At 47.0% G+C, this 26,840-nt stretch overlaps 1 long non-coding RNA gene across 1 annotated transcript in view; it reads left to right on the forward strand.

Moving 5' to 3' along the window:
* The window catches only part of LOC308590730, a 29,924-nt gene extending 20,170 nt beyond the window's left edge, over positions 1–9,754 (forward strand). The window contains exons 2-4 of the long non-coding RNA XR_014009890.1: positions 3,357–3,492; positions 5,485–5,572; positions 7,643–9,754. This is a non-coding gene — a long non-coding RNA (uncharacterized lncRNA). The remainder of the gene's footprint in view (positions 1–3,356; positions 3,493–5,484; positions 5,573–7,642) is intronic.
* Positions 9,755–26,840: the final 17,086 nt, after the last annotated feature.

Genomic DNA, 26,840 nt, shown 5'->3' on the forward strand with positions numbered 1-26,840 from the left:
CTGCAGGGCCCCCAGGAATATCTAGGATGGGTGAGAGGAAGACTTTCAGGCCAAACGGGGGGCTGTGGAAGAAGTGCAAAAAGGAAAGTTTTTCTTCCTCTCTCATAGCACTAGAACTCATGGGGGTCCAGGGAAGATGAATGTTGGAAGATTCAGGACAGAGAAAAGAAAGTCCTTCCTCGTGCAGTGCATAAAATATGGAACTTGCGCCCACCGGAAGCAGAGATGGCCACCGACCTAGATGGCTTTCGAAGAGGATCAGACAAATTCATGGAGGAGAAGGCCATTAGCCATGATGGCTGTGCTCTACTCTACAGAACCACCTGGACTGCAAGAATCGCAGCTAAAGAATCCCTGCTTAAAAGCCTCCACTAAATCATAGAATCATAGAACTGTAAAGTTGGAAGGGACCCTAAGGGTCATCTGATGCAATACCCTGCAACACAGAAATCACAGCTTCTCCCCTTCTCTTCCATCAGCCAAACCTTGCTTCCTCTGTAGGTCACTCAGTAGGCCTAGAAACTTCTTCTCTGACCATGAGTTGCATCTCACAGAATTCTGCCTGAACTTTAAACTCATCCTTCTGCTGCCCTTTGGGACGCAGCTGCCCCCTTGCCTTCCCCTTGGTTTGACACTTCAGCTCATAATCTCTCTTGCCTGTGACACCACAGTTTGGTTTCTGTCTCACTCTAAAGCTGATGGCCATCCATCCTTGGTTTAAAAACCTCCAGTGAATAATAGAATCATAGAATATTACAGATGGAAGGGGATCTCAAGGGTCACCTCACCAAATCCCCTGCAAGCACCCACCTCCTTCTGAGGTAGTCCATTCCACTGCCAAACAGCTCATATCATCAGGACGTTATTTCCAGTGTTTACTCAGAATGCCGTTTCTTGTCACTTGAATCCATTGATTTGAGTCAGAGCTCTCTTTGGTTTTGGAAGGAGGAGGCATGTTCAGAATCAACCCAGGGGAGACTATATGAAGTCTTTGCATTGACCAGGCCTGGTGTCAATGCTGGAAGAGTGGTGGCTGCCTCTTCTTGTCCTTGGCCAACCTTCAGCTGAGGCTGGGGAGCAGCCCATCCACAGCCCAGCTCTGGTGCCTGGCATGGCCACACTTGGTGGCTCCATTGCATCTCACTCATTATGAGGGGTTGATCAAACAAACTTCCTGGAACTCATATGGATGGTTATGATGGCACTGAAGAATGGGAGAGAGCAGCTCTGAGTGTGCTGGGCCCAGGGATACTCCATGAAACGTGGTTCAGGACCAGTCCAGAATCCGAAGGTTCTGCTAGGAGTCAGTCCGACAGGGCCAAGGCAGGACGCCAGGCAAGGACAAGTGCAGGATCTAACATACAGCAGTGCTGCTCCCACAACCTGGGGCGGGGTCCGACAGCCTTTTATCTTTGTTGGGGTAGCGGCCGGTCCTGATCACCCGGCGACTCACCTCCCTGTTTTGCCTGAAGGTGAGCACTCCTCCTGCGAGTACTCAGGTCTCTCCTTCTCTCAGACCTTAGTCTCTGCAGCTCAGGAGACGTCGGTGGGTTACTAGACCCAGGAGCCGCCTCAGCCTCCCTTGACCAAACTGGTAGTGGAGCAGCTGTAATTGATGGCCCAGCTGACAGCAACGAGGTAATCCCCGCATCTGGAGTCAGGGCAGGTTCAGGCCCCTGACTCGGCCCAGCTGGTGTTTGTTGCAGGGGAACCTGTGCAGACTGCGACTCTTTAGGATCAGGCCCCAGACTTGGTTCAGATGATGCCTGAGGCAAAGGATCCGGTGCAGACTGAGTCTCCTCTGGTTCCGAGTCCCAGGCCATCACACTGAGATGCTCTACATGTGAAGACTAACTGATAAGATTTTCAGATTATTTATATCTCCCCAGAAGCCAGCAAGTGCCCCCTGCAGGGCCTTTGGGGCTCCATTGTCCATAATGCTAATACTGGCAGCCTGTGGCTAGCAAGAGAGCAGCGAGTTATTAAACTGGAGGTAACATGTACTAAATTCAAATTAAATGTGGGGAAAGAGAAGGGGCTGTTTGTGACTTTCTCATAAATCAGCCAGCAGCTGATGTGCCATTGTCAAATAGCACATTTATTTTGATCTTTTAAAGTGAGTGTGTGTGTTTGCTACTAGAACTGGGGGGGGGGGAGACTTTAAAATCCCTTTCCCACCAATAAAACTAAAAGTATTTTGAAAGTTTAATTTAATTTATGTCACAGTTTAGATTTATTGCAGCTGGGACAATGGAAATAGACTGATCGGTGTTTTGTCAGTTTCGGTCTCTGGTTGCCAAGGCAGCCGCAGCGATTGTTGAAAAAAGAATATATGAGGAGAAACAAACCGGCAAATCCATGGCAGTTTGGCGGATTCCAAGAGCAAGATGGGTGGAGGAGCTGCACTGAACACCAGGCCGTGCGCAAGAGAAATAATAAACAACCTTCACTTTGGCATTCCACATTCTGCATTAAGAAATGGTGCCTCTGTGACCTTTGCAAATTATACAGATTGCTGACGAATTTATCATCTTGCAGTTTATTTTGCAATTTGACTATTTAACCATACTTTCAGCTAGTTTTGCTAGTTGTTGAGAAAAGCAAGTCCTAACCTCTAGAGATAATAACTTAGAAAAGAAAACTCAATTTCTCAGGGAGTTAAGTATAGCAGTTAGTACTACATCTCATGTTAACAATAAAACAGAGTTTTAAAACTTAAAACAAAAGCCAAACCCAGTTTCTAGCCTTATGGCTTAATAGAACATTTTGCATATATACCATGAAGAAGTGTGTGGCATCAAAGTCTAAGACACCACAAAAGGCTTGGAAGCAGGGTGGAGAGCAATGGTCAAGTGGTGAGCAGTCTGGACTCCTGACAACTGAATTCCAGAACCTGAACATCTTTGAAAATTTGTAAAATTTTAAATCTGTGCTGGATTAGAATTCTGTGTATGTTTGTAAATGGCTTGCTCTGAAAAGAGGGCTTATGCAAGGACCGCAAAGAAAACCTGCAGAATGAGCCTGTGGGTTTTTGGGATGTGGGAGCAATAGAAGAACGTGGAAGATCCTTTTTCCGTATCTGAATTACCTGAGAGCTTAACATTAAGGCAGGTGGGATTTTATCTTTTTCATTTCCATTTCCAATACACATGGCTGCAGCTGATTAAGAAATGTTTCCTTCTTCTTGATTTAGGTATTACAACCTACTGGTGTTTCCACTACATTGTTTCCATTTGTTCTCCTGCAGAAAACAGGTTATATTCTCTGCTGATGCATTCCCAGCATCAAAGCCCCTATCACTGGAAATGTGCACATTGTGTGATTGGACTAACAGCCTTGGTTGTTTCTTGTTTCAGGTGGTTCAAATATCTCTTTGCTTGGTGTCTTAAAATACATATTCACCCGGCGCTCTTTCTGATGCCTGCATTTTACATGAATTGCCCTTTGGAAAGGATGCGCTGTCAAGCTCCCTTGTTATTTCTGCTATTGCTGGTAGGTGTAATGTTAATGTAATCTTGCTATATTTATAGTACTGTACTGAAATATTGGGGCTTTTTCAGTATGCTGTTATGTTGCACTATATTATTATGCAAGTGTTCTTACAATTATTATTGTTAAATTTATTAATCCTTTTCTTTTGCCGTGGGCAATTCAAAGTAACCCATGAAAAGAAAGGAAAATAAAATAAAAGACATGTGTTTATTAAAACCGGGGCTGGGGGGAAGTTTGATTTTGAAATGCATTCCTGCTTTCTTTGTTGCAAGTCATTTTGAGAATGATTCTTTATACGGAAAGATGGCATACAAATAAGATGATGAAGGATCTGAAGGGAGGGCCAGCTCCTGGGGGAGCAACTCAAAAGCTCTCCATGTTGCTGCTTTTGGACAAGGCCTTTGGATTCCTTACACCACCAAACAGAGAACAACAGAGAACAACAAGCCAGGAATCACATGGAATTGATATAGAAAGCACAGCTCCAAGGGGCTAGTTTTGTCATCATGGTGCCCTTGAGATATTGTTGGGCTCTGACTCCAACTAGCATGGCTGATGATCAGGGATGATGAGAGTTGGAGTCCAACTGTGGGTGTGGTTACATTACAGCCTTAAAGTTCAGTGAAGTGCTACCCCTGTGTGTGGTGTTCACAGCTCTTCCCCTACTTCCAGCTGTTCACATCAGCATGGCTTCATTACCTTTCAATCTGTGAACACACTAGGTCAGGCATCCCCAAACTCGGCCCTCCAGATGTTTTGGGACCACAACTCCCATCATCTCTAGCTAACAGGACCAGTGGTCAGGGATGATGGGAATTGTAGTCCCAAAACATCTGGAGGGCCGAGTTTGGGGATGGCGGCACTAGGTGGCATTGATGGGACAGGGACATATTTACCCTCTGCAAAGGTTTTCACATATTGGCTAGAGATGAATCAGGAATGGCTGAAGGACTTGAGCAGTGTGAAGCTGGTCTGAGAAACGACGTCAAACAGCAGCATTTTATAACCAAGTACACACTACAGTAAATATGCATTTTGGATAGTATTGTGTGAACATGGATTAAAAAGCCAATGCTGGAAAGGCAACAAGTGCCCATTCAATGGGGGTGTGACCATGAGCAGAGCCAAGGGGGGGCAGCTGCCCCTCCTAAATCCTGTAAATAAAAAAAAATACTTAACTAAAAATGGAAATTGTAGAAAGATTTTGACAGATTTTTCTGAGCACTTGGGGTCAAAATAAAGCAAGTCCCCATAAATCTTGACTACCTAGCCAGGATTTATGTTAGCGGGTCAGGTAGTCAAGATTTATGTTAAGGGGTTCAGAACACCCACCTGTCATCAACCCCTGTTTGGCTCTGTCTAGAAGTTTCAGAATGAAATGTCTTAACAACAGTTGTTTTGCATTACATTACTTCTGCTTGGGGAACAAGACCAGTAGGTTCTGTTAGGTCTCCTGTGCTCATTGTGTGGTCTTGGACAAATCATTTTCTCCCAGTTTTACTTCCATGTCTGTAAAACGGAATAATCACTACATGTTTTCCAGGGTGAACACACTAGAGGTTGCATAGCAAATAGCATTTCTATGGGGAAGTGATTAGTAATACATTCTTGGCTTCAAACCCGGTTAGTGTTAGTGAATGCATGTTGTGAACGTGTTTGCCTTAGATTCTGTTTCGGAAATGGATGAGTAGGCTCAGCCAATCTGTCTTCCATGGCTAATTGGCAAGGCGCTTGTCTTGGCCTCATTTACTGTCACCAAAGTCCTGAAATGTTTTCATCTCTAATTCATAATGAATTAGCCTTTCATTATGCTGAAAAATTAAAATTTCATACGAAATAAATATTCATTTTTGAATGGCGGATGTGTCCCATCTATCTCATGTACAAAACACCCATTTGACTTGTGAGTGCTCATTATGAATTTTTGTTAATTAGAAGGCTAATTGTGCTTACAACAGTTTTTCCCCAGACCCACCAATTCCTTTCTTGCAGCTGGCAAGGGGACAACCAGATGTGTTTCTGTGTGTAATGCTGCTATTACCAGAAAACCCATCTTTCTACTGCTGAAAATGATATGAAGGTGAATTACGGAAACCTATATAGTCCTCTTCAGGCTTAAACTGCCCCCCTTGCCCCCCCATCTTAGTGTAGAATGGGTGCCCCCCTCTGCCCCAACCTTCCTGCTATGAGAAGTCTGAAGGGAACTTCTCAGCATGTTTATCTGAGGACAGTTAGAAGCCTCCCTGCATTATCAGGGTTTCTGATCACAATAAAGTCTACATATTAAGATACCTTAATATGTACTACAGGACTACAGGAAGCAGCCACGAGGCGAAGGCAAGACCAGGAGAAGGAACCTCTCAGGGGAGAGGGTCATCCAGAGGAGGAGAGCTGTCAGAAAAGCTTCTGAGCCTCTGTGAGAGTTGGTTATGCCACATTCAGCCCTCTGTGGTGGCCCTCTGGATGTTGTGAGACACGGGTGGCACTATAGTCTAAACCACTGAGCCTCTTGGGCTTGCCGATTGAAAGGTTAGAAGTTCCAATCTGCACGACGGGGTGAGCTCCCGTTGCTCTGTCCCAGCTCTTGCCAACCTAGCAGTTTGAAAGCATGCCAGTGCAAGTAGATAAATAGGTACCGCTGTGGCTGGTGTCCTGTTGAACCAGAAGCAGTTCAGTCATGCTGGCCACATGACCCAGAAAGCAGTCTGTGGACAAACGCCAGCTCCCTTGGCCTGAAAGTGAGATGAGCGCCCCAACCCCATAGTCACCTTTGACTGGACTTAACTGTCCAGGAGTCCTTTATCTTTACCTTTTACCTGTGGGACTCCAGCCCCTGTCAGTCCCACTAAGCACACCTAATAGTCAACCAACAAGCAGGACCTGGATACAAAAGCACTCTCCTCTCCTCTGGTTTCCAGCAATTAGTATTCAGAAGCAGAGCTTGGCATCAAGGCATTGACAGCCCTCTCCTCAATGAGCTTGTATAAGCCACTTTGAAAGTCATCCAAGGGCTCATCCACACTTGCCTTTCCTCTGCTTACATTTAAGTGTCAGGAGCTTGTCCTGGCAGAGGACACATGCCCGACTGGCATGTTCTCTCCCTCCTGGTCATTTGTTCGGGAGCTTCAAAAGCTTTCTTCTGCCCAAACATCACAGCAACTGATGTCAACAGACATCGGCACATTTAGGGATCCGCAGAGTTTTCACAGCTTACGTAACAGACCTCAGCAACTTAGCATTTTGGCTAATCTACTTTATTTACATATAAACACACATGGAGCACTGCAACATGGCTTCCCCTCTCTCTAGCATCAGACAGCAAAGAGAAAAAGAACAAAGGACAATAGTCCCACTTCACGGAACACAGTAACACAAACGTCCTGTTTCCGTCACTTCCCACTCTGTGGAGTCAAAACATACACCGTGTGATAGACAAAAATCCCATGACTGCAACCATGGAGCAGGAATTCTAACATGTATGTTATGTATTTTATCTCAATGTATGAAAGTCAAAACTTATTTTGTCTTAACATTTGCATTTTGCAAAACTTTATGTGCCTCGTTTGAGCAAAAGTTTGGAGAAGTTTGCAAGATCTGGAGGACGAGTCTGTCTCAGTCCATGCATCCATATGGGAGATTGCACCCTAAGTCAGCTTCCACTGGGATTCTGAGGATTCCAGTTCCTCAGACATCTCTCTATTCTGTCCTTGTCTCAGCACTAGTCTGTGGAGGGAATTAGGCACGCTGAATATTCTGGGGAACACATTGATGGGCACAAGGTGGCACACTGCAGTGGAGGGAGGGATGGACTGCTGGGCTTTCAGACCAGCATTAGATGCTTGCAGGGATTTCTAAAAAGGCTGCTTGGAAGATCTGCTGTGAAATGCTCCATCTCTTGTCTCCGTTTGGAGCATCTCACACACCAGATGGTGGCCAGATGCAGTCCAGAGCTGAAGAATTTGTGTGTGCAGATTGTATGAAGCTACAAGGGAGGACAGATTCAGCTGACGTTCTGCAATGTGCTCAGATCAGAATGAGAAATATGTGCAGGCTTAAAAAATCTTCCTTCAACACAAAATGCACCACTCACATCCTTTTAACAAGCATTTAGTTATGATCTGATTTCCGTTTTTTAATTTTATTTTTGCAGGTCACTTCAGGACTCCTTTGGCTGTGGGAAGTGAGGAACACATCTAGTGAACTGAACAACTTCAACACACGTGTTGAGGTTGCTGCCAAGTTTCAGTTTGGCAAAAGGCAAATCTACAGATTCCAAGTCCTGTGGAAAGTAGGCTGGCACATTGGTCAAGGCAAGCAAGTCTGCTGATGGCAAGAAAAGCCCATAGGCATAACAACTTGTAGATATACTAGAAATGGATGCCAATGTATTAGGAGGTATTGTTTGTGCCTTGGATTCAGACTGTGGTGCACAGCAACCTGACAAATGTGTGGTTTGGTGCAGAAAGCCACACAACCATCACCATGACAGTTGACAGCTTGTCCCCATCCTCCTCAGCCCCTTCTTCCCCACTAAGGTTGCAAAACCAACACTGAAAGTAAGGAAGAGGAAGCTGATAGGTAGTACCACCACTGGACTGGTTGCAGGTAAGAAAGCATATAGGTGTGAACTCACTGAGGACAGACTGATGCTGGTGGGTAGGGTAAGATTTTGCCCCAATAGACCAGCCTGTACTGCTCTGAGCTTCTCAAAGGACTTAAACTCGCTCCCATATGAGGCACTGATGGCCATCTACTTGGATGGCTTTAAAAGAGGATTAGACAAATTCAAGAAGGAGAGGGCTATTGATGGCTACTAGCCATGATGGCTCTGCTCTGCCTCCACAGTTGGAAGCAGCAATGTTTCTGAACACCAGTTGCAGGAAACACAGGTTCTTGTGCTCAGATCCTGCTTGTGGGTATCCCAGAAGAGGCATCTGGTAGGCCACTGTGAGAACAGGAGGCTGGACTAGATGGTCCATTTGCCTGATCCAGCAGGACCTTACGTTCCCATATTCTTACAATCAGTGTGGATGTGAATTAGGAGCCCAGGCCCCCTTGCTTATTTTTGAGGCACTCGCTGTTGTTCTGTTGTGTACCGGAGCAAGGAATAAAAGAAGAAAACACTAAAGATGGCGGCCTTTTCTTTGAACAGTGTGTGGCGGCTTTTCTTTTGCAATCCAAATTAAATCCCCTCTACTCTGCTACATTGGCTCATTTGCCTCTGCTGATTACAATGACTTGGCCATCTTTAGCGATGATTAGAACAGTCAACCCATTAGAAGATTTTCAGTTGATCATTTACTTTTTTAACCGATTCATCAATCAAGCAATCAATTAGAAACCCTTCAGTATCTGAAAAGGGCACTTTCCACGGTTAATGAATGAATATCCCTTGTTTGTCTTCCTGGCTCCAGGAGGTTCCTTGACCCATATGATAAAACTGCAGGGCTGCTGTTTGTTCTGTGTCACCCTGTGGATTGATGCCATGAAATGGTTCCTAGATAGGGGCTGCTGGGCAGACAGGGGGCGCTTGGACTAGATCACCTTTTGGTCCTTTCTAGTCCCATAATCAGATCACCTGGGTCCAGTTCACAAGACACAAGCATGCTTACCAGGAGCTGACTGCAACAGCAAGAGATAGTTGGGCAGATCACCAGGTTCCATTCGCCATAGATTCCATCACTCATGCTTGTTTCTGATCTTGCACCACTTTGGCTGATGCATAATCCTGCCCCTGCTTTTTGCATGTAACAGCAACATTATTTGTGCATGCTGAGGAGAATTGTGGGTGCAATTGCACAAAGTTTGTTTGCTTGCTTTTTTAAAACAGAAGCGCAGGTTTCTTTCAAAACACAACCCCAAAGCAGAATCCCGCAAGGAGGACAGCAGCGGCACATTTGTATGAGAAATGGGCAAAGGACATGAGCACAACACATTTATATCTATGTAAGTCTTATGGCTTCCCCCTAAAGGATCTGGGAATTGTGGTTTGAGGAAGGCACCACGAACCCTCCACTACAGAGCTCCCAGTCCCCCATCTCCACAAAACAACAGTTTCTGGGTTCCTTGAGGGGAGGGAATGACCAGACACTATTGCAGCCGAACTCTGAAGGAGAAAGTAGGGATGCTGGTGGAAATGAAGCTGGTGGAAACACGGTCGAGTTGCCTCTGAGCATGTTGCGGTCAGTGTTGAGCTGTACATCTGGGATGACGATCCTCAGCCAGTCAGCTTGGCAGGTATGCTTCAGCACTGAAGAGCACCTCTGGGTCCCAGGAGGGAACTCACGTACCCCCCCCGCCCCACCCCACGGAGCCAAGGCTTCTGACACTGTGTGTTTATCCTCTCAATTTACTCCCCTCAACAGCTGGTGCTTGTATAAACTTTGCGCAGAGATTACCGGGCCCTGCAGGCTCTGCCTGGTGCAAGCATTTTTCAAACAGATCAGTAGCTTATCCTGTTTCAGTGTCAACATCTAAATAATTTCAGCCCCTGAGCAGTGTGAACAGGAGTGTTTACACTCCGAAGCTGACCTAAAACAAATGTTTATGGAGGTGACTCCCGAGCGTTGAGCCAGAAAGCTGCAGCGGCGGAAAGCCCTCTCTGCTTGCAGAAGGCACAACTGGAGCAGATGCTGGAAGTGTGTGTGTGTGTGTGTGTGCAGATGGCCTTGACCTCTGCATTTCAGTGCCTGAATTTAATGCCTCCCCTCCCCTTTATAGTGTCCTCCGGGTCTCACTCGACAGTACTTAATAGCCCTCATCTAAACTTAGCTCTTGAAGTCTGGGCTGCTTGTAAGTGTTAAAACTGATAGAATTCTGCCATAAATTTCCTGCCAAGATATCATCCAGGTAGTCAACAGGACTGGGTTCAAATGCTGCCTGATTGTTTTTATTATTATTAGTGTGTGTACTTGTGTTAATTTATCAAAGGCAAAAGCCCCCAGCTTCAGGCAACGCCATAGAATCATAGAATTGTAGTGTTGCAAGGGACCCAAAGGCTAATCTAGTCCAACTCCCTTCAAAGCAACATCACAGAGTCTCATGTTGCAGCGCTCTCCTGCTGAAGTCAATGCTGAAAGGGAAGTGCTTAAATCTGGCTGGATCAAACCCGCTCTGTTTAAAATGCAGCTAAAAGGCACGAGGTGGAAACACCATCCAGCCTGAAAGACAGGTGTAACATTAAATTAAATTAAAAAGTAAGTGTCAGGAAAAGAGGGCAAATGGACAGATAGAATGAAACTTAAGACAGCGTTCTGAATGCTGCCTGGGCTATATGAAATTAATAACGGAAAAGACAACATTTCTGTGAAGACACGCTGCTGATGACAGGCCAGTCCTTTTCAAAGTTTTTCTATCCAGTTCTAATAAGCTATGAACTCCGCTTCCCAGTGACAGCCCTCAAAATCCACAAGTCCTGTCTAACAGGACTGGATGAGCAAACATTCTCTCAGTTATCACATTTTAATTGTATTTCCTGGGGCTGAACATGTGTTAATAAAGCAGATCTTTCTGCCTACCTGCAGCTTCCCTCATAGTCCCTTCTGCCCCATGGATTCCCTTCCAGCTGGCCATCTTCTCCCCCCCCCCGACTATATGGAGATAAATGCTGGGTATGTGTATATTTCCCAACATCAGTGTCAAGGAAATTTTTCAGCCCAAGGGTTGCATTCCCTAGTGGTCAGCCTTCTGGGGGCCACATACAAAACTGGAGGGGCCAGATGCAAAACTGGGTGAGGCAACTGATGTGGCAAGGGATGGGTGGGCCTGTCCCTTTGGATTCTCTCAGCTTCTTATACATCCAATTTTACGTTTGGTTCTCTACATTCTTCATCAAATTGCATTTAAAAAAAATTCTCATGAAAATTCACCAGCAGTTCAGTGTTGATTTCTCCTAATGATGTGTACCTTAGGTCAAGCAATTTCTTCAAATATAATTCATTTTCCTGCATGCTCTTTTCAATGACACATTTATTCTGATGAACAACCTTCCCCCTCCCAGTTTGTTTTTGCAAACATTGCTTGGTTGGAGTACATTTTTGAAAAATTCAGATAAATGCGAATTCCTGCATTTTGGTTCCCGTATTATTTCGGAAAGTGGGGGTTTGGGATGTTTGCTGCTAAAAGTGAACCGAGTCAAATCCTCCCCCCCCAGCCCTAAATGTGACTGTACAGCAGGGCTACATTTCAGCCATCCAGAGGCCTGACATTTTTGCACCCGCCTGCGTATGAGTGTGAGCATACACAGGGGCAAGCCAGAGACAGCACTGCAAGCCAAGGGCACATCCCAGTGAGACAAAAGCACCAGAGGATGGTGCAGAGCCGAGCCAGTGAGGGGGCATGGCTTGCGGAGAATCCAGAGGTCCAGATAGATTAGCTGGGAGGGCTACATTTGGCCCCAGGGCTGCCTCAGGCTCCTTGCCCCCTCCTTCCAGCAACTGACCCCCCCACCTTCCCTCAGCTGACCCTGAGATGGTCTGTAGGCTCACACCCCACTCACTTGTCCCTCTCTTGAAGGGATGAATTCAGAGCAGGGGCCCCCCAGAATTTTGAATCTGGAGGCAGAACTGGAGACCTAAGAAAGTTTCATGGGCAGCACTAAATACCCATTTTGTAAAAGAAAAAGAGAGAGAGAGAGAGAGAGAGAGAGAGAGAGAGAGAGAGAGAGAGATACTCAGGACCTCTCCTTCCCAACGAGCAAAACACATACCCCAGAAGAAAAAAAGCTCAGGTGGAAAAAAAGCAGTCCTGCACCTCAAAAAATATGCACCCCCTCCAACCAATGCAAATACAAAAGGAAACACACATCACAGTGGTACCTCAGGTTACAGATGCTTCAGGTTACAGACGCTTCAGGTTACAGACTCCGCTAACTCAGAAATAGTGCTTCAGGTTAAGAACTTTGCTTCAGGATGAGAACAGAAATCGTGCTCCAGTGGCGCAGCGGCAGCAGGAGGCCCCATTAGCTGAAGTGGTACCTCAGGTTAAGAACAGTTTCAGGTTAAGAACGGACCTCCAGAACGAATTAAGCTCTTAACCAGATGTACCACTGTATTATTATTTTACATATATTAAAATTGGGAGGGGCGATTGGTGGGTGGCAAGGGGTAGATCAGAGGGTCACTGTGGTGCCTTTGGGAGCCACATTGAGAACTTGAGAGCTAGAGAATGTTTCTTGTGCTTCTTTCCAACGCAGCCCCTGGTGGTCCATCCCCCCTCCCTTCCTCCTCACTTTAATTGAGTATCATGATTGGCTGCCTGGTTTGGATCACTCACAGAGCCTGAATCTCCCGTCTGCAAGATTGCATGTGTCTGTTCGGGACTCTTACTTGGGTAAAAAAGAGAGGGAAATAGGGGCATTCCACTGGGCCTTTCCTGGAGGCAACGAGGTGGGGGGCGGGTTTGGCTTGCGTTGCCTCCCATCTTGCATGCAGAGCTGGGATCCTCCTGTGCCCAGGCTGAGATTGCTGGCCGTGAGATGCAGCAGTTACCTGCAAGCAAAGCAAGGTGGTGTGTCCAGCCGAGCCAGTGTGGAGGGTTTGGGTGGGGGGGCAAGGCTGGCCTCACACCTCCCTTCCTCACTGAGTGGGCAACCCAGAGCTGGACGTCTCGCTTGTTCACATCCCCTTGAGATGTTCTTTTTTGGAAGCCAACCAGGAATTTTGAATCAGGCTGCCTCCCCTCTCTTCCTATACATCTGCATGGTAGAGTTGGAAAGGGACCCAGGGTCATCTAGCACAACCCCTGTAATGCAGGAGTCACAGCAAAGGAATCCCTGGCAGATGGCCATCCAGCCTCTGCTCCTCCAATGAAGGAGAGTCCACCACCTTCTGAGGGAGACCATTCCACTGTCAAATAGCTCTCACCACCAGGATGTTCTCCCTAATGTGTACTCAGAATCGGCTTGCTTTTAATTTGCTCACACAACACTGTGTAATAATGCCCCTGTTAGCTCCTGTGATATTATCTTAATTTTTAATCACTGCTGCCCGAATATTTTCCAGTTTTATGGCCTGTTTAGCATGCAGAGCGCTGTGAAATTCCTCTCTCATTCATCGCCACAACAGCCCTGCGAGGCAGGGTTGCGGTAATGAAAAATGCGTCAGAATAGAGCGTCTTCTTGCTTTCTGCTGTTTTAATGCCTCAATTCTGCATCTCGCTAATAACATAATTGCCGGCAATATATTAAGTGGGCTCCTTTAATTATTATGTTTGCCTTTTCTGTTACAACATTAGGAGGAAGCCTGCCATCCCTCTGGGAATTCGTGTAGACAAAGCTCATAATTATATTTTAGCCCTTGAAAAATGATATTATTTGTTCTTGTTTTTAAAAAACAACATCCAAGGTGGTGAGGGGCAGGGGGAGGGGACCACAGGCTTCCTTGGAAATTTGCAGAATCAATTATCAATTAAAACTGCAAGGACTTGGGTAGTAAAGTGAGGGGGCTACATTGATCCTGGACCAGAACTCTTTCGTCTCTTCAAAGAATGCAGGACATGCTGAAACATAGACTTGGCCTTATTTTCCAAGGTTAGCTCCTCTGCAAAGCTAACTGGTTTGACTAACTGGTCAAATCCTGCTATTTTGGTGTGTTCTGTTTGCTCCCATTTTCAGCTGGGGGGGGGGGTTTCCACATCTCCCTCTGCTAGGTAATCAGGGCCACACCTTGATCTGACCTTTGGAGGTGTGGGCCCTGAGCAGTGAGCAGGTGATCTGCCAAGAGGGGCGGCACAGAGCTCCAGATGGTGAGTAAGTGAGTGAGCCAAGCTGCATTCTGTGGGGGAAGGAGAAGGAAAGGGGGGTGGCTGCTGGGGAATCCAATACGAGGAGGATGGGAAATCCTGCTCTAGCGATGGCAGACCTTGATAACACAGAGGAGATGAAATCCACATCTATCCAAGATCCGGATTTTGTCCATGCTCAAGAGCCGAGAGAGGCAGAGGAAGAGAGATGGAGGGAGATAGATAGAACATGAAGAAAAAGTGCCATAATAATATTAATAAAGATGTAACGATGTTTTGGGGAAAAGGCTTGCTGATTCAAACAGTTAATTAAAATGCACTAAGGGAAAAATCTATACAGAGTGAATTAATCTCATCTGCAATTATCCAGCCCGTTCCCAGCCGCTCTGCTGGTGTCGTGCATCCAAGATAAGGCCTCTCTCTCTCTCTCTCTCTCTCTCTCTCTCTCTCTCTCTCTCTCTCTCTCTCTCTCTCGTGTGTGAGAGAGAGTGTGTCCCATCTGCAGCCAAGCCTTGGTGATGCCGGTGCTACTGAAATATTCCAATCTTGTTTCCATAATAGCTTCTGTCAGTGTTACTGACAGGCTGGGCATTAAGTCTTTGGCAAAATTGTGAGGATTATTAACATGCGAAGTTTTCATATCCTTTGACAGCTGTCTTCCCCCTTGGGATGCTGGGTGACTGATTTCGATCATCTTCCCCAGGCTTTCTCTATCTTCAGTGTCCTGATCCTGAAGATCCACCTGGGTTTGCCTGGAGTCATTTGACCTCAGGGGGCGTCACTTTGGTATCTCAATAAAGCTTTCCCAGCTTGTGGCTTGCATTCACGTGTTCACAGCTTCTGGTTAATCTTTCTCTGAGTGCTGCTCTTGTCCACCTCAGCCCTCAATTCCAAACGGCGATGTGATTTCCTGCAAAAGTTCCCTCTCCCATGAGAAGAGGGAGAGGGAAAGCTTTTGCCCCTTTATGTAAATGCAGGCAGAATCACAACTGAATTTGAGATGAAACTACACTGCAGCACAGTTCCCCTCCTTCCTCTAAAGCACGGACTGAGCATCCTGACATTTTCACCTCTATTATACACTCTGGAACTCCCTGCCTATTTACATCAGACAGGTGCCCTCACTGGACTCTTTTCGGTGCCTGCGAAAAACATTATTGTTTAGACAAACAACCTGATCAGATGGGCAGGGTACAAACTGTAAAGTTATTATTATTGTTTTTACCCAGACATGCAGAATGTTGATGCATGTGATGATCTGTTTTTAGTTTACTGCTGATTTTATCTTTTGAATGCTGTTCTATTGATAATTTCATTGTTTTATTCTCTTCGTAAACCACTTCACTTTTTTTAAAACAACAACAACAACCCAGCAACAATCAAATGGTGTATATATATATTATGAAATAACTAAATAAAATAAAAAGTCATCTCTTTTCTGTGGCGCCCTGTCTAGCAAACACAGGCTGAACCTGCGTCCTTGGCCACCTGCTTCATAATAAACACCTTGATCAGCACACCACAGGTGCAACAGGCACCCCTGGGGGGGGGTTAATCCAGATCCCCCTCCTCTTCACAGAGCCCAAACTCCTTGGGCTTGGCACCTCACATTAACACCCCCCCCCCGCTTTCTGAAAGCTGGGCGATATTGCAAGCTGCCCATGAATCTAGTAATGCTGCTGTAGACTTTGCTCCTTCCACAGCCGGGGAAAGCAAACGGTGACAAGCCTGAGAGGAAGAGCGCTTGCTCTTTCATTCGCTCGCTTGCTGGGCGCTTGGTATTTAATAGATAAGAGCAGGTGGGGTTCCAGGCTGTTGCGGCAGGCCAGTCCTCTGCGCCTGCCCTGGAATGCTGCGGCTGCCTGGGTCAGCCAAACAGCAGGCACCTAATCCACTTCAATCTAGTTACTGTGGCAGTCGCCCTGTTAAATGGAATGGGCTATTGATTTTTGTCTCACTTCCAGCCAATGTATTTTCCATCACGGCTCTGAGTAGAATAGAGGAAAAGCACTCCTTATTAACTGTTCTGCCATTCAGACCGGGAGCGGGGTGAGTGGCTCAGGGAGAAGGGGTACATGGCAGGGGGACTGGGGGGGGGAAACAGGCCCATAGGGGGCAGGAGGTGACCAGCTGCATCCCGGAAGACCCCTTGGAGCATTTATAGGGCTTCAGCTGTGCAATTCAATCACTTGTAAGGACCCACAAAACCACGATTCTGGGGTCTGTCTTTGGGGTCTGGAAGTGGGCCAGGAAACACAAGAACATAAGGAGAGCTTGCTAGTTCAGGGCAGTATCCTGTTCCCACAGTGACCAAGATGCCCGTAAGGGAAACCGGCAAATAGGACCTGAGCACTAGAGCCCTCTGCCCTCCTGTGGCTTCCTGCAACTGATATTCCAAAGTATTGCTGCCTCCAACTGTGGTGGCAGAGCATAGACATCATGGTCAGTAGGAACATATAGCCTTCTCTTCCTCCATGCATTTGTCTAATCCTCTTTTAAAGCCATTCAAGTTGGTGGCCGCTGCTGCCTCCTGTGGAAGTGAGTTCCGTAGTTTATCTGCATGTTCTGTGAAGGAGGATTCCCTTTTATGCGTCCAGCAGGGGCAGTCTCAGGTGGATCATTTTGTGTCTGCAAGGCATTGATAATTTTATAGGACTACAAGGAACTCCATTGGCTCCCTGTCGCTTGATTCCTGCTAAGCATGTATCTGCAGTATCAGCCTCCGGCCACCAGAGGCAGCAGTGCTTCAGGCCAACTGCTACAATGGCACAGAGAGTCAGGTGCCTCTGGGGTCCCACTGAGAAGAGTCCCCATTTCAACCCTTCCCTGGGCACCTTACAGGGAACAAAACTCGGAGTCTGGCTCTGTGCAGAGGAGGGTGAACAAGATGATAAGGGGCCTGGGAACCAAGCCTTATGAGGGGCGGCTGTGGGAATTGGGTATGTTTAGCCTGGAGAAGAGAAGACTGTGGGTCATATGATGGCTGTCTTCAAATATCCAAAGGGGTTGTTTTCAGCTGCTTTGAAGGACAGGATCCGAACAAATGGATTCAAATGACGAGAAAGAAGATTCCAACTCAGGGCTGTTTGGCAGTGAAATGGACTCCCTCAGAATTGGTGGACTCTCCTTTGTTGGAGGTTGTAAACAGAGGCTGGATAGCAACCTGTCAGTATTCAGTAGCTCATCTTCTGTTCAGGCAACCCGCCTCCTCCTCCCTGCAGCGAGCGGGTCGGAGTTCCCTGCGCCTTAACTTCAACCGCCTCCCTTTCTTGCCGCAACTGATCATTTCAATGTTGTGCTTGATGGGCTGGAGTTAGAAGAGGAATTTGGACTCTGCTAATCACAGAGCGTAGAATATGAATTTAAGAGCTTCCCACCTCGCAGCATGAGGCATCAGTTATGATTGCAGAGGCAGGGGAGGGTCTCTGGCTCAGCAGCAGAGCAGCTGCTTCGCATGCAGAAGACCCTCCATTCTCCGGCAGCATCTCCAATTAAAAAGATAGCAGATAGCAGGGGGCAATGAGTCCCACCCATCTCTGTCCAAGGCCTTGGAGACGCGCTGCCAGTCCGAGTGGGCAAAACAGGGCTACATGGACAAAGGCTGCCGCCTGCGTGGTGAAGACCAGCAACAGTTCTCATTGCCAGCTGGAATTTGTAGTTCAAACCATCTGGAGGGCACCTGGTTGGGGGAGCTTGGTGCCCACTGAGTAAACAGAGGGGCAGTGCAGTGTAGTGGCTGGAAGCTTTGTGACCTGGAAGACCAGGGTTCAAATCCCCACTTGGTCATGAATCTCATTTGAGGGCCAGGGACAGCCTCTCAGCCTAACCTACCTCACAGGGTTGTTGTGAGGATAAAATGGGGGAGAGCGGAGATACATGTACGCCACTTTTTGCTCCTTTGAGAAAAAAGGTGGTGTATAGACACAATAAACAAACAAACAAACAAATAACATAAACAAGTGAAAAACCGAGCAGGAAGTTTCAAAGACAGACGTGACCCCTTTGCAGAATTCATTCTGTATATAGAACTAAATTAAGTAGGCGGGGGTTTTGATCTCCTGCTCCACCCCGATCGCTGAATGCTTACCAATGTGCAGGTGTCAGGGAGGGAGGGTGATACCAGGATCCCAGCCTCCCCATGCCTGTGATTCATTCTAGGTGCGGCTAATCGCTCAAAGGGTCTGGCGTGAGCTGCATGACAATGAAATGGCACAAACTCCCAGAATGGTAAAGATGAAATTCTGTGTCTGGGATGGGCTTCTGATTCCTCACTGCAGACTTCAGCACCACAGAAATTCACAAGGACCATTGTGCTCTGTGAGGAGATGTGGCAAAGAGCAGAAATGGCCCTGGGGTGGATGGAGCCCTGCTGGAAATTCCCAGTAAAAATCTGGGGGGTGTGCCAGACTCTTGAGCCTCAAAGCTCTTTTGCGGTTGCTTGTTCTCCTCCTCCTCTCTGCAAAGCTCTTTGCCATAGATGGCAGCATCTGACAGCTCTGGAAATCTCTGCCTCTTCTTGTCAGAGGAGCAACAGGCTGTGGAGAAAGAGTTGCAGAGAAAACATGAAGCAACAGAGAAGCCAAACACTGTGATGGGCGGCAGCAGGAGGACAGGTGGCTGAAAACCAGCCAGGTGGCAGCTCTGGGCCAAAAGCACAGAAGGAAAGCGGTGTGTTTGGGCACAGCAGTTGCTTATTTATTATACTTTCCTTCCCCTTTTCTCATGTTGGTTCTCCCTACATCCCATTAGAACCTCAAAACAACCCTGTGAGGTAGGTCAGGCTGGGGGAAAGTCATCAGTCCATGGTGAGCTTTGTGGCTGAGCAAGGATTTGAACCTGGATCTTGCTGGTTTTAGACTTGAGCATAAGAGCCCTCTCCTCTCCTGTGGTTTCCAGCAACTGGTATTCAGAAGCATTGCTGCCACCAGCTGTGGAGGCAGAGCATAGCCACCTATGGCTAGTAGCCCTCACAGTCCTCATCATCAACACACAGCCAGCAGCCTCTGTGCCTTATCTTCTTCTCCCTCCTCAGCTCTTTGTTCACCTGTCAGCTAGCTTATTTGACAACCTGTCATTAAATAGAATTGTGCAACAAGTATGGAAGGAATTTTTCTGCAGTTGTACTTTGGAAGATGCAGGCAGATTTCCTAGCTGGTGGCAACATTTAATATCTTTTGTGCTCCTGTTTCCATGGTCCGTTGGCTGGATTTTTATAAAATTGGGTTTGCTGGATGGGACTCCTCTCCTTTTGTAAAGGCCATTGCAAAAAGCCTCCCTCGTTTTCTCCCTGCGGGAAAAAATGAAGCCGGGCCCTTTGGTACCTGGTGCAATACTGAGGGAAGGCACAAAAGCCACTAGGTGGGGCCTTGGATGAAAAATTTAGCTTTCTGACAATCAAAGGTTTCATTGAACAGCAGCAGCAGCAAACCCTGTCAGAAGCCAAAAGAGTTGTGGGATGGCATTTCAAGTGGTCAAGCACTCACTTCCCTTTTTGCCCCACTCCCAGCAGAGTTAATTGTGCAAAAATTCAGAATAAAGCAGATGCTGCAGAATAAGAGAAATTGTGCACAATTGTTTTAATGCACGTAATTAACAGTTGGGGTGGGTAGGTTCCTCAAATTCGGTTTCTCATTTTTTTCCTGTCTTGAATTCAGTTCAGCATAGTTAGTGAGGTTTTTTGGTTTTTTAAAAAATAAAGGTTCTTGTGAACATTCATCAACATTTTAGTGTAAATTTCTCCTGAGGCCTACATTTTACGCACATTTTTGCAGGCGTTTCCCTCTAATTTAATGCATCTTTCAGGTTTTTCATGCACACGTTCCCCTCATGTATGCATTTTGCTTGGGGAGTTGTGTCACAAAATTCAGAGAGATGAAACTTTTGAAGGAAAGACAGATTGCCACATCCAGTTTTTCTTCTTGCAGGGTTTTGATACTTTTTTTTTGACACCCATACACCCAAACACTGCACCCGAGTGAACCCATACACCCAAACACTACACCCTGTGAACTCTCAGGAAGTGGCATATGGGTGTTGGTTCCCTAGCCCTTTTAGTAGGAGATTGAGCTCAGGGTCATGAGAGTTTTGCCTTGGGACTGGGCAGAGGCGCAAAATTTGGCAAACGTTTGGAATGTGAATTCAAAATTAGGATTTCTATTTTTTTAAAAAATGTATTACAACTCTGAGAGCTACGTAGTTTGAAAAGGCAGATTTTTAAAAAAGCCTCTTAGGCATCAGCAAGACCACACTAAATGCATTTCCCCCCAATCTCCCTTCAACCCAGTATCCAACATTCATGCATAGGTGGAGAAACTGAGATGGGAGGAAGTAATACAATTAGGAAAACATAAAGTTGAGTTTTGCAAGCAGATTGGACCTCTGATATGCATTTAGAATACACACAGGTGTCATATGCTGACAAGGCCTCACTTCTGTGAGGAATCATGGGGCAAATTTCTGCATACCCATCAACTGCCCCAGAAAAAAATGGGACACCCCAGGGGGTATTTTTTGTAGGAGGACAGTGGCCAAAATGGCTACCACAATCTTGCACAATTTTGGGCAGCACTTTTTGGGGGCATGGCCCCCAAAAACACATGTTTTGGGATGTTGTGCTGGAAAAAGTGTTTTTAGGTCACGTGACTCACACAGGAGTGAGGACCCAGAAGATGGCGTCCTGGATTTGGGCCACATCGTGTTGGAAAGTAGGCATTCTGCACTAACTGGACTTTATAGATGAGGCATAAGAGAAGCCACACACAAAGTGCTGACAATATTTCTCTCACCTATGATGAGGATGGGGGAGCGGTTTTCCAGATACCTTCCAAATAAAACTCTTCTTAAAGAGAGAGAGAGAGAGAGAGAGAGAAACTCGGTACTTGCCAAAGTGTCTGTGTTTTAGCTTGGCAACCTCCTCCACCAGCTGCCCTCTGAATTGACACACACAGTTTACTGCCTCCGCTTTGTCCCCTCCTGCAGGCCTAGTGAAATGGCAGAGGGGGATATTTAATCTCTCGCGGCACTGTGCGGAGTTTCCTGCCTTCAAAGCCCTCAAAGGAACCCTTGACTTCTCCTCTGTGTGAGAGGAGAGCGCTACCTTGCTGAACAGGTGCCCCCCCTGCTTCCTGCTACCGCTTGGTCTCACTTCTTTTAATCATAACATGAAGGACAATGCAGCGTGTGCTTCTCCCTCTTGAACACCGTTTGATCCGGCGACCTTGAAACCGGGCCTGGAAATAATTACCGAGCAACAACTCTGCTTTACATATGGCATCAAAAGGGAGGGTGTCAAACATGCGGAGTCTTTTATTTGGGGCAATGGAGAAAATACTAATCCACAAAGAAGAATTCCAGAGGCATCCACTTATCAGCTGGTTTATTGCTTGGCTGAAACATTTCTATCCCGCCTTGCTGCTGTGTGGTGGGTTAATAGAGACCATAGAGCACAAACCAATGGATTCCAATGACAAGAAAGGAGATTCCGACTAAACATTAGGAAGAACTTTCTGGGGGTAAGAGCTGTTTGAGGGTGGAACAGATTCCCTCGGAAGATGGTGGACTCTCCATCGTTGGAGAATTTTAAGCAGAGGTTGGATGGCCATCTCTCATGGATGCTTCAGTTGAAATTCCTGCATTGCAGGGGGTTGGCACTAGATGACCCGCAGGACCCTTCCAACTCTACAATTCTGTTGTTGTTGTTTAGTCGTTTAGTCGTGTCGGACTCCTCATGACCCCATGAACCAGAGCACGCCAGACACTCCTGTCTTCCATTGCCTCCCGCAGTCTGGTCAAACTCATGTTGGTAGCTTCAAGAACACTGTCCAACCATCTCATCCTCTGTCGTCCCCTTCTCCTTGTGCCCTCCATCTTTCCCAACATCAGGGGCTTTTCCAGGGAGTCTTTTCTACGATTCTTTAAACTGACTGCCCTGCTAAGGAACCACTGCTTGTTGCATAGGATTGGGCAGCATATCCCAGGGGTGCATCCTCAGTCCATAGAGGTTTATGCTAGCCAAGCCTTCTGGCCTCTTCAGTCACCTCCAACTTTCCACTGTAGCTGCACAATGCAGAGGACATTGGAGGAAACTCACACAGCCTAGTGGTTAAGAGTGTTGGGTGAGGGTTGGGAAGAGCCACGCTCACATCCCTGCTCAGGCACAATGCTCCCTGGGCCATCTCTCTCGGCCCACTACCTACCTCGCAGGGTTGTTGTGAGGATCCGTTAAGGGGGACATGGAGACCCAGGCATGCCATCTTCTGCTCCTTGGAAGGAAGACGGGATATAATGCAGTTAACAAAGAAGGAAGGTCAGGAGTTGAGGCACTGCTGTTTCTTAGGGATGCTTGGCTTCCAGGAGAAGCCCCCACGAGGGGTTTCCCCAGCATGAAAACTGCCCTCTTTAGGCAGATGCTTGTTAGGCAAGGCTTGAAATGGGTTATCTGAAGGATTTCCCTCACCGCCACCCCCACCGCTCCGCGATTCAACAAATTTGTGTCTATGATTTGGCATTTATTAAGTTAGCGCACTTGGCATGTGGCAGATGTAACCCATCTTATTACTGCCAGGTGATTGGCATTCCCAGGAAGAGGAAATGACAGAGCAGTATAACTCCTGAATCGCATTTGGAGCCTCCATCCGGCAAGAGGGATCAGCGAGATTTATACTGCGAGAGTTTCTGGAAGGGGAACTTCCTGGCCGTTTGAGTGGCAGGTCCACAGACATGCACCTTGCCTGTTCGGTGTCTGTGCAGTTTTCTCGGACCTCACTTTGAACGCCTGCGTGTGTTTTATGAGTCTATTAAGATGTGATTTACACACTCTCTTTTTTCATGTTTCAATTCCCCTTCCAGCATGCCCAAGGGACTGGCAAATTAATTGGAGGGAGCCCAGTCCCAGATGGCGGGTTGGATGAAACTGCTCACAGCCTTTCCACGGGGAACAAAGGAGATGGGGCCTCTTTGCTGTGCATTCCTCTAGACGGCAGCTGCAGCCGAATTGAAAACAACAGTCTTTGGTGGGTGGGGGAGAGGGGAGGGCAGGAGGTGGAGGAGAAATGCAGAAGCCTTTTCCTCCACCCCCTCCTTCTTCCCATGAGCTGAGCCTGACAAAGAATGCCACTGGGTCACCTTGAAAAGGGTACAGTTGCCCTGGCAATCTCTAGGTGGAAATAGTGAGCCAGGTATCTGCTGGCAGCCTCATGAGCGAGTCAGAAGCCAGACCAGCAGAGGATCAAAAGAGGATGGTTGCTCTTCTTCAGGTGTGCCTGGAGCTGCGAACATGAAAGGGAAGTTTTCAAATAGGGCAATAAACCACTGCCAGGCTATTATTATTTTTAAACCAGATTGGACTGGATGGTATCCTGCACCCGGACTTTCTAGGCCAGCAAAGAATCTACCCATCTCTAGCCAGGGCGGCTGTGCTCTGCTGCCAAGGTCGGAGGAAATTGCAGGTCAGAGGCAGTTGTTGGTGAAGTCAAACCACTGGAGAATCACAGCGCCAGCTGTGGCTGCAGAGATAGATAACTAGTATCTGCTGCCTTCCGTGTTCTTTTTGCTGTGTTAGCAGCACTGAAGAGACCTCCTAGGGGCACAAGCTTGAGCAGTGTGTATGGAGGTCCTGGGATGCCCAGACAACAGATGTAGTCCAGAGGAAAGCAGAACAATACATTGGGCACGAAGGTCGGAGGCAGTGATGCTTCTGAATCTCAGTTGCTGGATGCCGCAGGAGGAGAGTGTGGTCTTGTGCTCAAATTCTGCTTATGGGTTTCCCTTGGGGGCATCAGGTTGGCCAATGTGAGAACAGGATGCTGGACTAGATAGGCCACTGGCCTGATCCAGCAGGCACTTCTTAGGTACTTACCTCCACAGTTGGAGGCAGGAAAGCTTCTGAATCCCAGGTGCTGGAAAACGCAAGGGGTGGGGAGCTCAGGTCCTGCCTGAGGATTTCCCGGAAGAGCCATCTGGTTGGCCCCTGTGAGAAATGGATGCTGGACTAGAAGGGCCATTGGCCTAATCCAGAAGCCTCTTATATTCTTATGTTGTTTCTACCAGCAGGTGTTTATTGATCACTCTGATAGCCCTCAAACACTGGGTAGTTTTAATTGCACTGTATTGCTTTACTGTATTTTAAGTTATTGTAACTAACCCTGTGATCACCTGATTGATTGATTGAGTGACTAAGTGAGTGATTAAATGCATTTCTATCCCACCTTTTCCTCCCAGTATCTCCAGGTGCGGCATACATAGTTCTCCCCCTCCTCTTTCAATCAGCATCCAACATGGTCTGAGCCTCCTCCACCGGCTCAGCAGCCCGAGGCCTCAGCTGCAGGGGGTTCTCCTGGAGAGAAGGGAGGGGGCCACCTTGGCAGCAGCCAGACCCCCATTCTTCCTGCTTGCCAACTTTTCTCTTTCCGCAGGAGAGGGAGCCAAGGATTCCTGACTTCACATCAGTCTCTCTCCTTCAAAAGTCTGGTCACATTTCATGCCAACAAGAGGGGAAGTTATTAAAATAAATGTGGAGGAAGTTTATCTCTGGTCTACAGGCCCCCGTGATCAATGCAGTGCAATGGAGAGGAGAGATGGAATATTTACAGGGGCTGGTCGGCACACTTTAATAAAGGCAAGGAATTCATTAGAAGTCAGCTGAGAGCTGGCAACCCCCCTTGCAATCTCACCTGGAGGGGAGAGGAGGCAGAGGAGGGTCATGAAGGAAGAATCCTGCAGCACTGCTGAGTGCTAAGCCTTTCACTCCTTGGTAGCTAAGGCAAAGAGATGAGAATTGTAGGGAGGCTGGATTGGTTCCTGGAAGCTGGGGATTATGTGTGTGTGTGGAGAAATGCCATTCAGGTTACATTTTCATGTGAACTTCCCTAATTCCCACTGCCTGAACCAAAACACACAGATCCTTCCAGAGTCACATGTCTGAATTTTGCAATTCTGCAGTTCTGCAAGCAGAAAATGCGCAGGAGAAAATGTCTATAATAGGGGACAGTGTCCATAACAAGTAAAAACAGTGTGAAAAAGTGTACTACGTATTAGAAGAAATGCACACAAAAATGCTAATGATTTTTCACGAGAACTTCCTATTTAAAAAATAGTTCGCAAACTGATGAGTAACTGTGGTGAGTTGAATTTAGGACTGGGAGTAGGAGAGAGCGGGACTCTTGTACACCCTAACTCATTTGTAGCATGAAAGGGTATTTCCCCCCTCAGTCTGGAATAATATAAGCTTATTCTGAACATGCTGATTTCATTCTAGATTTTCAATTTCTTTTCCTAATGATCCCTAAGATGGAATTTGCCTTTTTCATGACTGCCACATCAAGCTGCCTACTATATGACCCCAAGGTCTGATTCCTGGTCTGTCACCTCCAGTTCAGACGGCATGAGAATATATGTGAAATTAATAATAATAAAAATTGCCCTGACATGCATCACTTTACACTTGTTTTGCTGAATTGCATTTACCATTTTACTACCCATTCACTTAGACTGGAGAGGTCCTTTTGCAGCTCTTCACGATCTCTTTATTTTAACAACCCTGACCAATTTAGTATCTAGTTTATTTGTAATGGCAGTTCTCTTATGGCACACTAGTGTGCCCTGACAAATGGCTTGGGAACAACCAACTTCATTGTTTCTAAAATCAGTATCCGGCTTTGCTAACATAAAAACCATACTTTGCTTCTCTGCCTCACCAAGTGCCTGTGACTGCTGCTAACTGGTGCTGGAGACCCGTTGCCCCAGTTAGGCACATGGTACGTAGGTGGCACCAGTCTGCCAGGATGTGCCCTATTGCCTTACAGCTGAAATAAACTGCATACTCAGAACCTCTCCCAGAAAAAACATCCGCTGTGAATTTCTCAAAATACCCTCTCCGAATGGGAAATGAGAATTCACTCTCCATACAGGGTACATTTTCTGCATGGGGTGATATAGGCAAATGGAACGTTATACATCATAGGTGAGGGATGGGCTACAGGTATTGCTTTGGTCTCACTGGGCTTGTGTGGGAGATGAGCTGGGTTTACTCCAGCCAGGAGCCTCTGCCACTGGAATCCCACTGGCTGCTTTATGGCCCTGAGCTTGTGCGTCATGCGCCTGAGCAAAGCCTGAAGTCCTCCTCTGGTAAATCACATTGCAACCGAGAGGCCCTGCCTGAGGCAAGATTATTAATGAGGCTGCTCAGAGAGTGCAGCAACCTGATGGCTGGGGAGCTGTTGAATAGGAACCAGGAGAGATTACAGCTTGCTGGGTTTTGTTGAACAGTGTACAAACACAATGAAACATTGTCCCGGTGCTAAATATTCTTGTCATTTTTTTCTCCTCTCCTCTTCTTGGATTAATGGCATTTGGCAGGCTGAAACAAAGCCACTTGCTTGTGCTGAAAGCGCTTCATTTGCCACGATCTGGGTGCTGTAGTCCTCTGCCAATCATAGCAGGGCCTCTTTTGTCAAGAGGAGAGATGCTGCAGAAGACAGGGCGCGAGGAAGAGGGAGGCCCAGGTGACTTTGCAGGGAAAACACCAGATCTGCATGAAGATGGCAGAAAACAGGATGCCTCCTCCCGCCCCACACCAAGAGCTGTGAAGAAGGCAGCAAAACTATTCCTGC

This window comes from Podarcis bocagei (genome assembly GCF_964188305.1).
Source record: "Podarcis bocagei genome assembly, chromosome: 7".
In the NCBI taxonomy this organism is placed as follows: Eukaryota; Metazoa; Chordata; class Lepidosauria; order Squamata; family Lacertidae; genus Podarcis; species Podarcis bocagei.